This window comes from Rhinopithecus bieti, unplaced genomic scaffold (assembly GCF_001698545.2).
Source record: "Rhinopithecus bieti isolate Rb0 unplaced genomic scaffold, ASM169854v2 scaffold_39703, whole genome shotgun sequence".
Taxonomy (NCBI): domain Eukaryota; kingdom Metazoa; phylum Chordata; class Mammalia; order Primates; family Cercopithecidae; genus Rhinopithecus; species Rhinopithecus bieti.
Genome location: NW_016816905.1, coordinates 1,403,407 through 1,418,687, shown reverse-complemented (window position 1 = coordinate 1,418,687; position 15,281 = coordinate 1,403,407). Strand labels below are relative to the sequence as shown.

Here is a 15,281-nt window from a genome sequence, read left to right as displayed (position 1 = left end):
TTCAAAATTATACGAAAAGAATTGAGGAAATATATCCAGCACCTAAATGTGTTATAATATATATAAAATAGTTCTAACTGGTGCCTTCTATTTCCCTATGAAGGCACATGGCTCTAAGGGGAATTGTTCTCAGAGCTTAATTTATATGACAGACATGTAGCTAAATGTCAATTCTGTTCTCTAATTTTATGATACAGCATGTGAGGTTTTGAAATCAGAGCTAGCTTGGTTGTCAAGGTTACCATGATAACAGTCATGGTATTGAACACATACTAGTTGCTATCCAGATGACCTGTAAACAAGTACAGACAGGACCTTGGGGGTTGGAAAAAAAGGAATCTTGTGATGATAGCAGCACAATGCCATTACACAATACAGGTCCTGAGGGCCCAACTTCTAACTATGTCACATCAATATTTAAATGCATGAAATGCCATTGGAAAGCTGGAAAAATAATTCAATGTCCTATAAATATTTTGCCTCAAAATAATGATAAAGAAAAGAGGTTGTGCTGAGGGCAATACTAACTCTGAAGATAAAAAAACTTATTGAGTCAAAATTCTATTTGTATATCAGAATAAAGGTCTTTTTTTCATATTCACATTTAGGTGCTATGAGAATCTGTGCTCATGATTTTACACTGAAAGCAGTTAAAAAATAAGATAATTCTTTTTTTTTTTTTTTTTTTTTTTTTTTTTTTTGAGACAGAGGTTTTCGCTCTTGTTGCCCCAGGGGCTGGAGTGCAATGGCACGATCTCGGCTCACCGCAACCTCTGCCTCCCAGGCGTTTCAAGCGATTCTCCTGTTCAGCCTCCTGGAGTAGCTGGGATACAGGCATGTGCCACCATGGGCCCGGCCTATTTTGTATTTTTAGTAGAACAGGGGGGTTTCTTCTCCATGTTGATCAGGCTGGTCTCGAACTCCCGACCTCAGGTGATCCACCCACCTCGGCTTCCCAAAGTGCTGGGATTACAGGCGTGAGCCACCACACCCGGCCCAAGATCATATTTTAAGTACCACAATGCTTAAATGTCTTTTGGTTAACCTTGTTGATCTAAATACAAATGTAAGTTAAGAAAACTTTATATAAAGATTACATAAAATTATATTCTTAAGGTCTGCCATATGAATGTAGCTCCCTAAAACCAAGTTTAACCAAAAGGCTGAGCATTGGGAATCAATGGACACAGTGACAGAGCTATAGAAAGATGTTGCTTTGATGCATTTCTCCTTACCAACATTCTTTTCTAATTCCTAATTCTCAACACATCAGTATCCTCTGTGATATAAACACATATACAATCAAGTAACTATTTTCAGAATGCCATTTATTCTCTCTAGATTTTCAGCCATTTTTTTTTTTTAATCTAGTCAAAGAAGGCACAAGACCTGCAGCTAAGAATATCTCCAGCTTTAGGCATAATGCCAAGGAACTAGAGATATTAAATAACTTTTAATCAAAACATACATTCCCATGTGGAGACTGTTCAATGTCTGACATAAGCTTGTGTTTAAAAAATACCATTCCTCTGAAAGATAAAAAGAAACAGGCAAGTTCTAGCATTTCTATTTCTATGGCTCTGTTACATTTTTTAACTTTGAAGAGTCAGTTTAAAAATAATTGGGAGTGGTGAGTGTGATGAGGACATTCTCACATATCAGGCAGTAGGGTTAGTCTAGAAATGACCTCAGGGGTCCTGTTTCAGCTGTAAAAAGAATCAAATAGGATTTAAATGGAGTCCTGCAGCTATTTGGGGTAGAAAGCATAAGAATTCAAGAATGCAGAGGCAGAGTACAGGGTACATGAGATTGTAAACTCCAGAACCTGAATACTGAGAAGGGGTAGGAAGGAGTTTGGAATGGTCATTGTATTTACTTTTATTACATATTTTATGTTTCACTGGGCTAAATAGTTTTATTAGAGAAAGCCAGAATTATAAAGGACTTCAGGGTATGTGGTCTTAGCTGCTTGCCCAAGGAATGTTTGTATCTTAGGGAAAAATGACTTCTTTCTAAGGAGAAAATCTCAGTATAAAAATTTCACTGGGTACTAACACATCAAATAATGTCCATGAAATAGTGCTTTGACTAGTCAAGTCAAAAACAATCTGAAATAAATTGAAATGTTGAAACAATTGGGCATCTTGTTTCATAGAGTGAATCAGAGAGACCAAGTCATCCAAAAATGCCTGAGCTGATAAAGCCAAGCTCAGCTGCATCAGTTTTACTTCAGATATTAAACAAACAAAAAAAGCATATTTTTTTTTCAGTTATCTTTCGAGGGGAACACTGGCCAAAGATAGCATGTGAAAGATTGGCAAGGATATTTGAATAACATAAGGAGTACATGCAAAGTTGGGACCAATCTTTGTTGGAGGATAAAGAAAAAAAAAAATCCAAAAAAAAGTGCATCTTACCCACATATCTTGGCCCTAGCTAGACTTTGAACAGCAAAATACCACACATGTTCTCAGAGACTGTCTTTATAATGTCTACAGTCAAATATAGCAGAGTCAGTGGGAAAAGATCGGAGAAGCAACCAGAAGCTAAACATTTTTTCCAATCTGAAATACCAAATTCATCCTTTGAAGACGTGGTCAGAAAAGGGTTGATAATCAGTAACAAACTTTTATTGTTAAATGAATTTTCTTCTAAGTTCTTTCCCGTCACAAAAGTACTCTGTCTTCTTAGACTTTCCTTTTTCGGTCCCATCTATTTTGCCACTATCATCCAGCTGAGGAGCTGTGGGCCTTGGGTTTTCTTACCTGGTTAAGTGAAAGAATAATTCTGACATTATCTTTTGATCTAGAAGTTTCAGATCAGGTCATTTTTACAGGCAATGAGGACAGTGGACTCCACTGAGTTCTCCAGAAAGCTGTGAGTGGGACAGCCAAATGCCCTTCTCCAGTGTGTCTGAGTCTGGCTGGGTCTCTTGATACATTAACACTTGGTGACCAAGAATAAGCTAGTAATTGTGTATATATATGTGTATATATATATAATTTTTTTGAGATGGAGTCTTGCTCTGTTGCCCAGGCTGGAGTTAAGTGGCTCAATCTTGGCTTACTGTAACCTCTACCTCCCGGGTTCAAGCAACTCTCCTGCCTCAGCCTCCTGAGTAGCTTGGATTACAGATGCACGACCAAGCCTGGCTAGTTTTTTGTATGTTTAGTAGAGATGGGGTTTCACCATGTTGGCCAGGTTGGTCTTGAACTCCTGACCTTGTGATCTGCCCACCTCGGCTTCGCAAAGTGCTGGGATTACAGGTGTGAGCCACTGTGCCTGGCCGCTAATAATTATATTTACCCAAGTTCTGCTTGAAGTATTTCCTTTTAATGTACATTTGTACAAATTCTTTCATTCTGTGGTAGGATCCCACCTCTTTATATGTCATCATTGACTATTATTACTTATTTTTTTTGGGAGAGACTCCACATATCCAGCATATGGGCAGACATTGTGGTCACATTTTAATGGGCTTCTTTTCTTTGTCACTGTGCGTGAGTCTCCCTCTGGCAAAGATTCAAGTAGGAGTGTCTGACCTCCTTCCTTGGGGCTTCAAGCTTCTTTTTCCCTGCTGGTAACTGAGGTAGGTTCTTTACAGAAACATTTTCAAAATCATTCATGTTGACAACATATCTTTCATGCATATAGTCTGACAGGGCTATGCAAACAGACAGATCAAAACAGCACAAAACAGCTGGGAGCATGGCAGAGAAAAGGAATGTGTAACACGTGGCTTTGGAAAATTTTAGTAGGGGAGCAGCCCAGTGTGTATGAGATGCAGAGGGAGTTGTCAGTGATGGTGCACATAACCACCAGGAGATGAATGGCCGTGTAAGCTCATACTCATGGAGGATGGAGAGGCCTGTAGGGGAGCGCCTGGCGGGGGATCTGGGGAGAGCAGGGCAAACCATGCAGCGCCCTGGATGTGAGCAGAGAAATCAAGTCAATACTTTACCAATAGCGTGAGGCTTCTTAAGTACAGATGTTATGTGGGGAAAACTGTCAAAACATCCTGAAATATATCCAGATTTGGGAGTGATTAGCATGTGCAACTATTTTTTTCCAAGCCCATATCTGCATGTTTAGTAGGAAGCAATATTTTAAACCAGTCTTCCACCACCCTCTGAAAGTGGGGCCAAAGCAATGCATGCTCTTAAGTGCAGGGAAGTCACATCAACATCCCAGCAAGGCCACCAAACCCTAAGATAAGTAATATTAGGTTGGTGCAAACGTAATTGCATTGAAAGCAATGGCAAAACCCGCAATTACGTTTGCACCAACCTAATACTTGAGTCTTAGAAATGGTTGGTTCTACCATCATAGTACAAATATCACAGCGGGCAATGGCCTTGTCAAAGAAGGTTGTGGGTTATCATTCAATGAAATCAGGCCATTTTCCACCTAAAATCTCATTTTCTATATTTGGCAAACCATACTCCCTTTAGTATATTCTTACACCTCACGTAATCATCAGAAGTTGAATGCATGTGAAATTGCATGAAGCACAAATAATTTACTAAAAGAAACAGCTTAAACAGTCTCACTTAACTCCTGGTCAACGAATGCAGGAGGCACTGAAGTAAAGAAGGCTTGTTAAAAAGAAGAAAGTGAAACTGTGGTAATAAATTCCCTTTCAACTCCATCTGGAGTTCACATTCCTCTTTGGCATTCCGTGAAACTAAATGACTGAGGAACTTCCTTCCTAAACTTTTCATGTTTTCTCCTGAGGGCAAGTTGCAAATATAAGAAAACTTCTGTGTCAGCTACAATGCTATATGCGAGGTTTCTGGGATTAACCTCCCCGATTCTTCTGAGACCAAACTGGGTAAACCAGCACGATCATTTGATCACGATGACAAAGGGACTCTACCCAGCCTCCTTGGCAACTCTCTTTTAATCAGTAAAGGTATCAGGAATGGTCAAGTCACTTATCCAGTATTATTCATCAACCATCTAATCATTTCTTGCAGAAATAGTAACTGAGAACCTACTGTGTACCGGGTACTCTTCTAGACATTGGGGATAGAGTGATTAGTAAAAGACACAAACTGCTGTCCTTGTCGCACTTGTCCTCATTATGTCTATATTCTAGTGAAGACAGACAATAAAGAAGAAAAAATATTTAAAACAGGTAGTGCTAAGTGCTAATTAGAAAACAAAGCAGGGAAAGGGGACAGACATATTGGGGAGCAAAAATTGCTATTGAAAATGAGGTAGTTAGGGAGGGCCTCGCTGAGAAGGTGACATTTCCAGAAGCCCTGGAGAAAGGGAAGGAGTCAATATGCCAGTATGTGGGGGAAGAACCTAGCAGAAGAGGAAACAGCTAGAGCAAAAGCCCGAGGTAGGAGCCTGCCTGCAGTGCCCCCCTGGGGGAGGGGTCCATGCCATTCTGCTGGGGCACAGTCGTGAGGGGAAACTGAAGTCTTTGAGCAGAACGTTGTGATATAATTTACGTTTGAACAGTGTCAGTCCATTGCTTTAATGAGAATGGACTAAACTGGTGGCAAGGTAGGAGTGGGAGAGGATGGGGAGGGTCAGGGGATAGGGAGGGAAAGGCAGGAAGAAGCAGAGGACCAGTTAAGAGGTAAGAATCCCGAAAGAGAGGATGGTGACTCTGCCAAGCCTGGGAGGGGTCCCCTACAGGTGGAAGTAGCCGCATTCTATATACACACACTGAAGGTATAGCCTGAGGACCAGATGTGTGATGTGAACCAAAAGAGTCCAGAATAATGCTAAGCTTTTTCCTGAGCTATTTCGTTTTGCTTCCCTGTTCCAGGAACTGACACCTTTAGTTCAGCATTGTTAACACTGAACTGTAATGGTTTATGTAGCTGTCTTTTCCACTATACTATCAGGTCATTTTCAGGGATTTTTGTCCTGTTCCTATTAGTTTCTCTCTTATTGTGCACACACAGTGTAAGAAAACGGGCCCTCAATTAATTTTTATTAAATTAAAAGGCCTTATGGATATCAGAAAGTAAAACCTGCATATACAAATGTGTCTGCAGACTCAAAGTCTAAAAGAGATGAATTTAGGCTTAATGTAAGTCAGAGAATCACTTGGAACTTTAATAAAGAATGAAAATATAATGTGAGCCATTACAGTTCTTCAGACTGTTATTGCTGAAAGACTGCCATGTAATACCTCTGGTATACAGCAGAGGTTAACTGGTTAATCTCTATGTATTTTAATTATTTGAATTTCTCTAAAAAATCTCTTTACCCCATGTAATTGGATAATTTCATAACACCAGAATAATAATGCATTAATAATTTCTTCCAGGAATTAGATTATCTCTAGAAGCAAAGGAAATGTAAAGAAATGGACAGGTTACTTTCAGGATTAATTCCAGGTAAGTTATAACAGAATTAAGGCTTAAGAAAGCCCTCTATTACACAGACCATCTTGCTTTTTAAAAAACACACAAAACAAACAAATCACTAAAAGGATAGTCAAGATGATAAACTAGAAAAAGAGTTCACTAATGTGCTTTCTGTGTCTGCAATTCAGAACTTCCTCCTTTTGACTTATCCTCTTGAGGCTGGGAGCGAGGCATTTTCGGGGGAGAATAAAGTGGTGGACTAATTTTGAAAGTCTAATCATGGCCAATATGAGAAATTACTGGTAGAATTGTTGTTAAGATTCACTAAGGAAAATCTCAGTGAAAGTGTTCTATAAACCGTTAAGTGCCAATTATTGTCAGACAAATATGAGTTCAAAAATCACCAAGAATGTATCTTGTATGTTGACTTTAATAAGAATGGCAGACCACTTTCATCAAGAGATACTTCCCTTTTGGATTACCAGCTGTGTCCTTTATTGATATGGAATAGCTGAAAGACAGGGAACAATTATCTACTGAAGATATGTAGAAATATTTAACAGTCTCTTTGTTTTCACCACCTATTTTAAAAGGAAAAACTGTATGGGCTGGAATATATTTCTTCATCAGAAAGTTCCCATATAAACACATCACAAACTGATGTTTTTTTTTTTTTCTTCTTTCATCGTGAAAAGTCAACACACTTAGTTGTATTTGACCCAACTTGTCAAGCTTCCTGTTATTAAGCAGTAATAGAAAAAAAGTAAAAGGAACGCAGAAGACAAGATGTTAATGTACTGAACAATGCATATATTCCTTATTCTCTTTGCCCATCGCAGTGGCCTCATTAATCGCACTCCTGTGGACTCTCTTGGGCCCATCAATGCTTTTCTGGGCTGAGCCACAAAGAACCCAGCCATGTGACCAGTGCTTGGGCAGCAGCCAAAATCCTTCCTGGCCCTGGCACATGGGTGAGCCCCAGGCATCAATCAAGCCCTGTTGCTATCTCATTTGGCACTCCGCTTTCCAAGGACAATTTCATCCTGGGGACAAGCCTGGGTCAGGCATAGGAATCCCAGCTCTTCTGTTTTTTCTTCTGGGTAGAATACAAGATGTACCAGTTCAGAGCGGGAAGGACAGTGTGGGACAGCAGGCCGAGGGTGGCACAGAGAATGGTACAAGTATTTTCTGTGCACCAGATGATTCAGCTTCACTGCAATTCTATGCTTGAGTTCTTTAGTACAGAATCCCTAAACTTCTACCACAGATTTAATTTTTTGAGTTATTTGTATGCATGTAGTCTAACGTGTATCTGTTTGTTTTGGATGATCACATAACGGCAATAATCTACCTTTAATTGTTCTAGTTAATGCTCTCATCTTTAGGCAAATGGATTAAAAAATGTCTCTCTATATAATTATTCTTAAAAATTATTCTTATAAAGATCTTGAAAATGATACCCAGAGGAGAAACAACCTATAATTGGAAAAGCATTATTATTCATACAAGTAATTCGCTGTTTAAGAATACTCATTCATGAAAGGCATTACCAAAACAATTTACAAGTCCAAAAATTTGGGGAAAACAAGGGAGGATTTGAGGGTATGGCTGAGTGTAACTCTCTCCTTTTCTCCTGGTTTTCAGCTGATCTTTCTGTTTGCTAATTCACTAAGGAGAGGCTAAGCACCGGTATTTTCCATCTTCATCACCTGCAGGTTGATTCATCACTTGTTATTCTTATAATAAAAGTGCACATATAAAACTTAGGAAAATAATTTGGCATTTATTATAAGACTATTTCCTTGTCTATGCCTTAGAAGATCCTGGAACACATGAGAGATTTGTTGACTCATTCAACTAACATTGACCAAGCTCCTACAGGACACCAGGCCCAGGTATAGGGGATAGAGAATAGAAAGAAAAAAATCTCTGTCTTAAATATACTATGATAATAGGATAAGGGGAATGGGAGAAAATTAAGGAGCCAGTTTTCCCACAATACAGTTATTGCTACAACAGGAATTTGCAAAGGTGTCCTATGGGAACATAAGGAGAGACACCTCACCTAGATTCCGAAAGTGACAGAGAGAGTGCGAAGAGTGCAGAGAGGAATTCTAGGAGTACATGACACTTGTTCTAATTCTTAGAATGTGAGTAGTGATTAGCTAGCTTGAGAATAGGTGGGATAGAGGTCTAAATTCTAACATAAGGCATATTTGTGGGCCTGGAGGGTACAAAGGACACAGAACTGCAAATACTTTGTTATGTCTGGACCAAGACAGGAGGCTGGGAAGGCAGGCTGGGATTCAATCCAGAGAAACAAATAAGAATGGAGTTTCATGCCCATGAGTCTAGTAACCAACCCCAGCGAGAGGACACACTTGATCACTCAATTTGGCACCCAATTTCCAGTCAGAGTGACTGGGTACAAAATGGAGTCACATGCATGCTCCCAGAGATTACCACCATGTTCAGCAGTTTCAGAACCAACCAGCTACAAAAGACAAAATTGTTACTATTTGATGAAGAAATGGAAAACTTTCACAGAACTTGGTGTTCTCTATTTGGCTATCACAGGGTAGCTGGTGAAACATTTCTTGTTAGAAAAAGATATAAACATAACCACAGGCTGAGATATAGGCCTGTGGGTCAGATTATGAGCCACTGAGTGGGGTTCTATCTCTGAGAAAAGGAAACCAGCATGATTTTGTGTGACACTGTCCCATCCTTAGTTTCAGGATTATATTCAGCTATTAAGGATCTCGTTCCATTTTTTTTAAGTTCACATAGTGATTTATGTTTTCAATGAGAACTAACTTACAAGTTTCATAAATATTTTTAAAAAATATAGTCTAACACGCAAATCTTTCTTCATATATCATAGACTACTTTGTCCATCAGGATATTTCTTTTCTTTTCTTTCTTTCTTTTTTTTTTTTTTTTTTTTTTTTTTTTTTTTTTTTTTTTTTTTTTTTTGAGAGAGGGTCTTGCTCTGCTGCCCAGGCTATAGTTCAGTTGCACAATCCTAGCTCACTGCAGCCTCTACCTCCCACACTCAGGTGATTCTTCCACCTCAACTTTCAGAGTAGCTGGGATTACAGGTGTGTGCCACCATACCTGGCTAATTTTTTTGTATTTTTAGTAGAGATGGGGTTACACCATGTTGGCTAGGCTGATCTCGAACTCCCGGCCTCAAGTGATCCACCTGCCTCAGCCTCCCAGAGTGCTGGGATTATAGGCGTGAGCCATTACACCCGGCCTATTTCTCTTCTTAAAGAATTTTTATTGAGATATAATGGACATACACCAAATTTGCATATTTGTTGTTTAATTTGATTAATTTTGACATATGTATTCCCCCGAGCCATCATCATGATCAAAATGACAAACATTTCCATCACCCCTAAAATATCCTTATGTTCCTTTGTGATCCATCCCTCCCCACCATCCTCTTCTCTAGGAAACCAGAGATCTACTTTCTGTCACTATAGATTAGATTGCATTTTCTAGGACGTTACAGAAATGGAATCACACAGTATGTGCTCTTTTTTGCTTGGCGTCCCTTACTCAAAAGCTCTATCTCTCATCATCAAAGATTCTTCCCTTCTGACTGAGGTTTGGTAACGAGCATTGGAAAATTCCAGGACAGTGTTTACCAGAGTGGGGCCAGAGGACCATCTGCCTCAGAGTCATCTAGGTACTGGCTAAAATGGGCTGATTCACCTCTTCCAGAACTCTTACATCCGAATGACTGCCCTGTTCAAATAGCAGAGCTAACAGTTGTAACCTAACCTCTTAGGGAACAACTATTTCTATCTCTTGGTTCAAATTGCTGCTTTTCTTTCATGTCTTTCTACTTTTTTTCTGTAACCTGAGCAATTTTTAGTTCTTTTTGTTACAGCGGCACACTGAACTGAATGCCTTTAAGACACAACCAGTGATAATTTTCCAAGACCTCTTGGTACCATATATTTAAAAGTGTGGTTTGGATTACTTTTCCATAAAAAGCACATGCATTACTAACTTTCTTCCCTTAGTTACTTTGCTATCTATTTATAAAGTCTGCCATTAGGGCCAGGACTTGAATAAAGAAAACAAAGCACTTGCTTCAAGTGCAAAATGTAAGAGGGTACCAAAAAAACCTCAGTGATCCAGACAAAACAAACAAACAAACAAACAAACAAACAAAATTCAGGCTGGGCACGATAGATCACACCTGTAATCCCAGCACTTTGGGAGGCCAAGGTGGGCAGATCACAAGGTCAGGAGTTCAAGACCAGCATGGCCAACATAGTGAGACCTCACCTCTACTAAAAATACAAAAAATTAGCCAGGTGTGGTGGTGGGCACCTGTAATCCTAACTACTCAGGAGGCTGAGGCAGGAGAATCGGTTGAACCTGGGAGGCAGAGGTTGCAGCAAGCCAAGATCACGCCACTGCACACCAGCCCGGGCAACAGTGTAAGACTCCTTCTCAAAAAAAAAAAAAAAAAAAAAAAAAAAAAAAATTAAGGCAAAAAATCCATGGTGGACAAAGTATCAAAATTTTCAATAAAGTCAGCATCAGTAACAGTTCCATATTGTGTCTGAGGAATCAGGAGAAAAAAAAAAAAACAGCAATGGTGATCCTGTCTTTTTAAGATTATTATTGTTTACATTTTACACCCAAGACAAGTGACTCCCTCAGTATGTCCTAGTCCTGGCCCTGGTCCACATCCTGGTCCACTTGACATTTCACTGTGCAACAGGCTATTTGCGGTCCTAACATCGTCATTACAATGTTACTTCTGGCCCAGCTTTTAGAATGTGCTATGAACATTAAGAGCTAACTCAAAATGCTCTATCTGGACACATACACTGATCCTTACTTTTTCCCTTGCCATAAAACACAAGCACAACGAATCCCAGGCAAAGATACAAACACCAGTCACTACAGTCCTGAATTTTTTAAAGGGCCTCAACTGTGCATTGAGAATGGGGTGTGTTCATTCGTGTCTGATTACAGGTACCTTCAACATGAAACTAGACACCCAGAAACCATAGCTCTGATTAATATTATCATTTAAAACACGTACTTTACTTCTTATAGGAACTAACAACGTTTGAGAAAAATCAGTGTGTAAGAATAAGCTATATAATAAATGGGTTCCAATAGGATTGAAAATATGCCCAGAAATTGCTGGGGATAAGGGGAAGTACAGTGGTTCTGAATGTTTTAGTTAAATGATTTGGGGAAAACATGCCAAGATTCCCATTCACTCTCAGAGAGTTTGCTTGGATGTATCATTTTTACCGAAAACAAAAGGACTCATACTCAGCTAGTTACGGATGCATATAAAGAATTAAGTTCTTTGCTGTGGAATAAAGAATTTAAGAGGAACACTGGAATATCAGAGCTGGTAATAGATTGTGAGTGCTGGTCTTCAGGGTCCACATGGGACTGTGTAAGATTCAGACTGTACCAGGAGGAAATTTCAAGTAATTTTGTCATTCATCATCATCACCAGCTACAACAGCATGGTGGATGGGGAAGATATGGGCTTTGGAGTCAGACAGACTCAAGAGGAAAGTCCAGCTCCACTCTGTCCTGGCTGTCTGACCATGGCCCTTTTTTGTGCCTGTTTCTCCAACTGTGAAATGAGCCTATTTTGCAGGCTCGCCACAAGAATGAAGCAGGACAGGACACGTGCAGCACGTAGCACAGGGCTGGCGCATGGGGCGCCCTTATTAAACTGTACTTGTTGTTATCACTGTCAGCAACATAGGCTTTATTCAGTGTCTGGAGGTTCTCTGACTTGCAGGCAGATAAATGAAGGAAATTTTATAGGGGGAAAAAAAACACAATAGAATCTGTAATTATCTACCTGTGCATGACTAGACAAAAGGGACTGATAAGGTTTGACTGTGTCCCCACCCAAATCTTGAATTGTAGCTCCCATAATTCTCACGTGTCATGGGAGGGACCCAGTGGGAGGTAACTGAATCATGAGGGCAGGTCTTTCTCATGCTATTCGCATGATAGTGAGTAAGTATCATGAGATCTGATGGTTTCATAAAGGGCAGTTCCCCTGCACATGCTCTCTCTCTTGCCTGCCACCATGTAAGATGTGACTTTGCTCCTCCTTTGCCTTCTGCCATGATTGTGAGGCCTCCCCAGCCACATGGACCTGTGAGTCCATTAAACCTCTTTTTCTTTATAAATTACCTAGTCTCAAATACATCTTTATTACCAGTGTGAGAACTGACTAATACGGGGACTGAAGGGCCAGATTCCTGATAAAGGCAGAGCCCATCCTGTTTGTCTATATTTTCAGTGCTAAGTCCCTAAATGTGGACATTTCATTCTCATAGGAGCTCCAGGAGACAACTCTTGAGTTGAGCGACATCCCTTTAAGAAGAGGAGCTTTCCTTGCCAAAATCGAGCAGCTGATCAAAGTCACGGTTACTATGTACGGTTTTGTTCCTGACATTTTAAAAGATCCAGAAAAGAGCTTCAAAAGTTCATCCAAAAGTGGATATAAAGTAGGTGGTGGGAAAAAGGCCATAAGAGAGCTGGAGTTATTCACTCCAGAGAAGAGAGGGTCGACAGTTTTCAAAGTGCAGAGCATTACAATGCTCATGCTACTCTGTTTCCTTCTTCTCCATGGAATAGAAGGGCTCCTATCAATACTTCTTTTTGGACAGATGGATGATTTCCCTTCCTGAAGACACAGGATCACCCAGATGACCTTTTGAAATCTCTTCGAGTTCCAATCTTTGCACAAATCAAAAAGAGCAAATACAAATCCAGCTCACCAATGTAGGGTCCCAGTAGGTTGAGGTAGTTTGGCACAGTGGAAAGAGTGAGAGCCAGGAGTCAGGCAGAGTGACTTTGAATCTGCCTCTGAGACTCATTTGTTGGGAAGATTTATGGTAGTAAAAGAATTCAACCCTTTACTCAATGGTAGCACCAAGATCATCTCTGCCTCCTATAGTTCCTGAAAGGATTAACTAATGTTGGCAAAGCACCTAATGTGTTGACTGGCACACAGCAGGTTTTTGATAAATTGAAGATTTTATTCTAATGGGCAAAAAATGGGTAGAATAGTTCCATTTAAATCATAAGAGAGCAATAACACTGTGGTTATACCACATCAGGAACATTGCAAATTCAAGTTGGCCAACTGCCTGCCACTGACAACTCCTCATCCCACAGAATCCTCTCTGCAAACTACAGCTTGTCCATGCCAAAGAATGTTTGAGGGGCAACTTATTAACTATCTTTTGCTATGAAGCAGAGAAAACTGAAGGCAAGGTCTAAGACATGTTGGTTGAAATCTGGCTTCTCTCACTGTCACCACAAGAATCAAATTAATTATTTTAAAAAGGTTTCAAATACATTTCCAAGTATAGGGAACGTATTTCACATGCCTCAGAGTTTATGTCTGAGTACATCCCACTGAATTGTAATTCTCACTAAGTATAGTAAAAATGTCAGTCACAAAACAGGTTTGCAAAACAAACATTGTCAGAAGCTATAATTATGATTCCTCACCTTCACGAATGATATAAAGGTAAAACTTGAAGTCATTAAGAAATTAAACAGCTCTCTCAGAGCAGGGAAATGTACTGGTCAGGGACCTAGAGTGAATAAAAGAACTACTTCTCTCAGGTTTTTCCATAAAAATGTAATTTTTTGGCATTACGTCAATGTGATCTTACATATTTAGCATTTACAGAAAGATGCTGGAGTGCAAGAGAGAGGAGCTCTGGTTTTTGTTCTTTAACTAGAGGTGGGGTCTGTGTCAAGATGCCTGGAGGCTGTGAGGAACTGGAAAAGACAGAGGAAATACAAGGTACAAACATGCACACAAAGTGAGGCCCCAAGGAGAACGTGGCCAAAAACACGGGAGTGTTCCTGAAGCCCCTCTATGTTCCTCAGAGAATCAAAGTTGGCTTGGGGGAGCACTTCCTGTTTCTACCAAAGGGATAATGGGTTATAGTTGACAGAACCAAATGTTACAGACAAGGGAGCAGAACAAAGCACTTTGAACCGATGGAGTCACAGGAAAGAGCAGCTTATTTTTGTTGGGAGGGAACATACACACAGGTATGGCATGTTGTATTGTAAAATGACTCCAGCTATGTCAGGGAGCTGGACAAGGCCCAGTGTGGATCTACGAAGGTCATTGTGCCATTAAATAAACACTATGCAGGAATCTCACAAGATAATGAAGCAGCCCTTTTATTACCACCACACCAGCTTTATGCGAAGGGGTCACGTTAAAATTCATCGTTTGAAATGATACATTTCATTGTTGTTGTTTTCTCCTTTTTTCCGTGGTATTTTTTTTTCACAGGTATTGACAAATGCATGCATTTCTAGTGGCAACAAATCACTGAGCTGTTGAAATAGTTTCTAGAGTCTAAACCCAAATATTTCCATTAACTCATCATCAGGCTCATCATTGTCACAACACCATTTTAGAAGTGGGGATATAAAAAAGTCCTTTGAAATCTATTGTATTTATCCTTACACTGCCTAAAGTCATCAAATCAAGCTTCCTCAAAACCACAGCGGTTACAAACCTGACTGCCCAGCAGTTACAAGCAGGTTCATTTATAATTGTTATTTTTACACGTAGGACAATTGGACAAAAGAAAAAAGCAAAACGGCAACTAAGATAACAATCAAGAACATTAGAGGAAGAAAACAAAATCCAGGAAATTCAAGGAAAAGAAAACTATCTATGATGTCGGATATTAAGTTCAAAAGTCCTTGTTACCAAGGGGACATGAAAACCGTGTTTTGCTTCCATATCTCTCTTTCTGAGTCCTCTTGAAAAAAGTGGTCTAGGTCACAGATTCTTTCAGTGTGTGAAATAATTCCTAGGAATAGGGCAAACTCTTTCAGCAGTTTATTCATTATTTTAGGCCACTTAGATAAATGACAATAAAAGTCTGTTCAGAGAGC

General features: G+C 39.7%; 1 protein-coding gene across 15 annotated transcripts in view; it reads right to left on the bottom strand.

Annotated features, from left to right (window-relative positions):
* The window catches only part of RHOBTB1 (Rho related BTB domain containing 1), a 140,047-nt gene that overhangs the window by 26,114 nt on the left and 98,652 nt on the right, over positions 1 to 15,281 (bottom strand). Inside the window, exon 2 of one of the 15 annotated variants that reach the window (XM_017855507.1) lies at positions 3,962 to 4,018. The exons of the other annotated variants lie outside the window; for them this stretch is intronic. The gene's annotated coding sequence lies outside the window, so the exon portion shown is untranslated. The remainder of the gene's footprint in view (positions 1 to 3,961; positions 4,019 to 15,281) is intronic. 15 annotated transcript variants of the gene reach the window in all.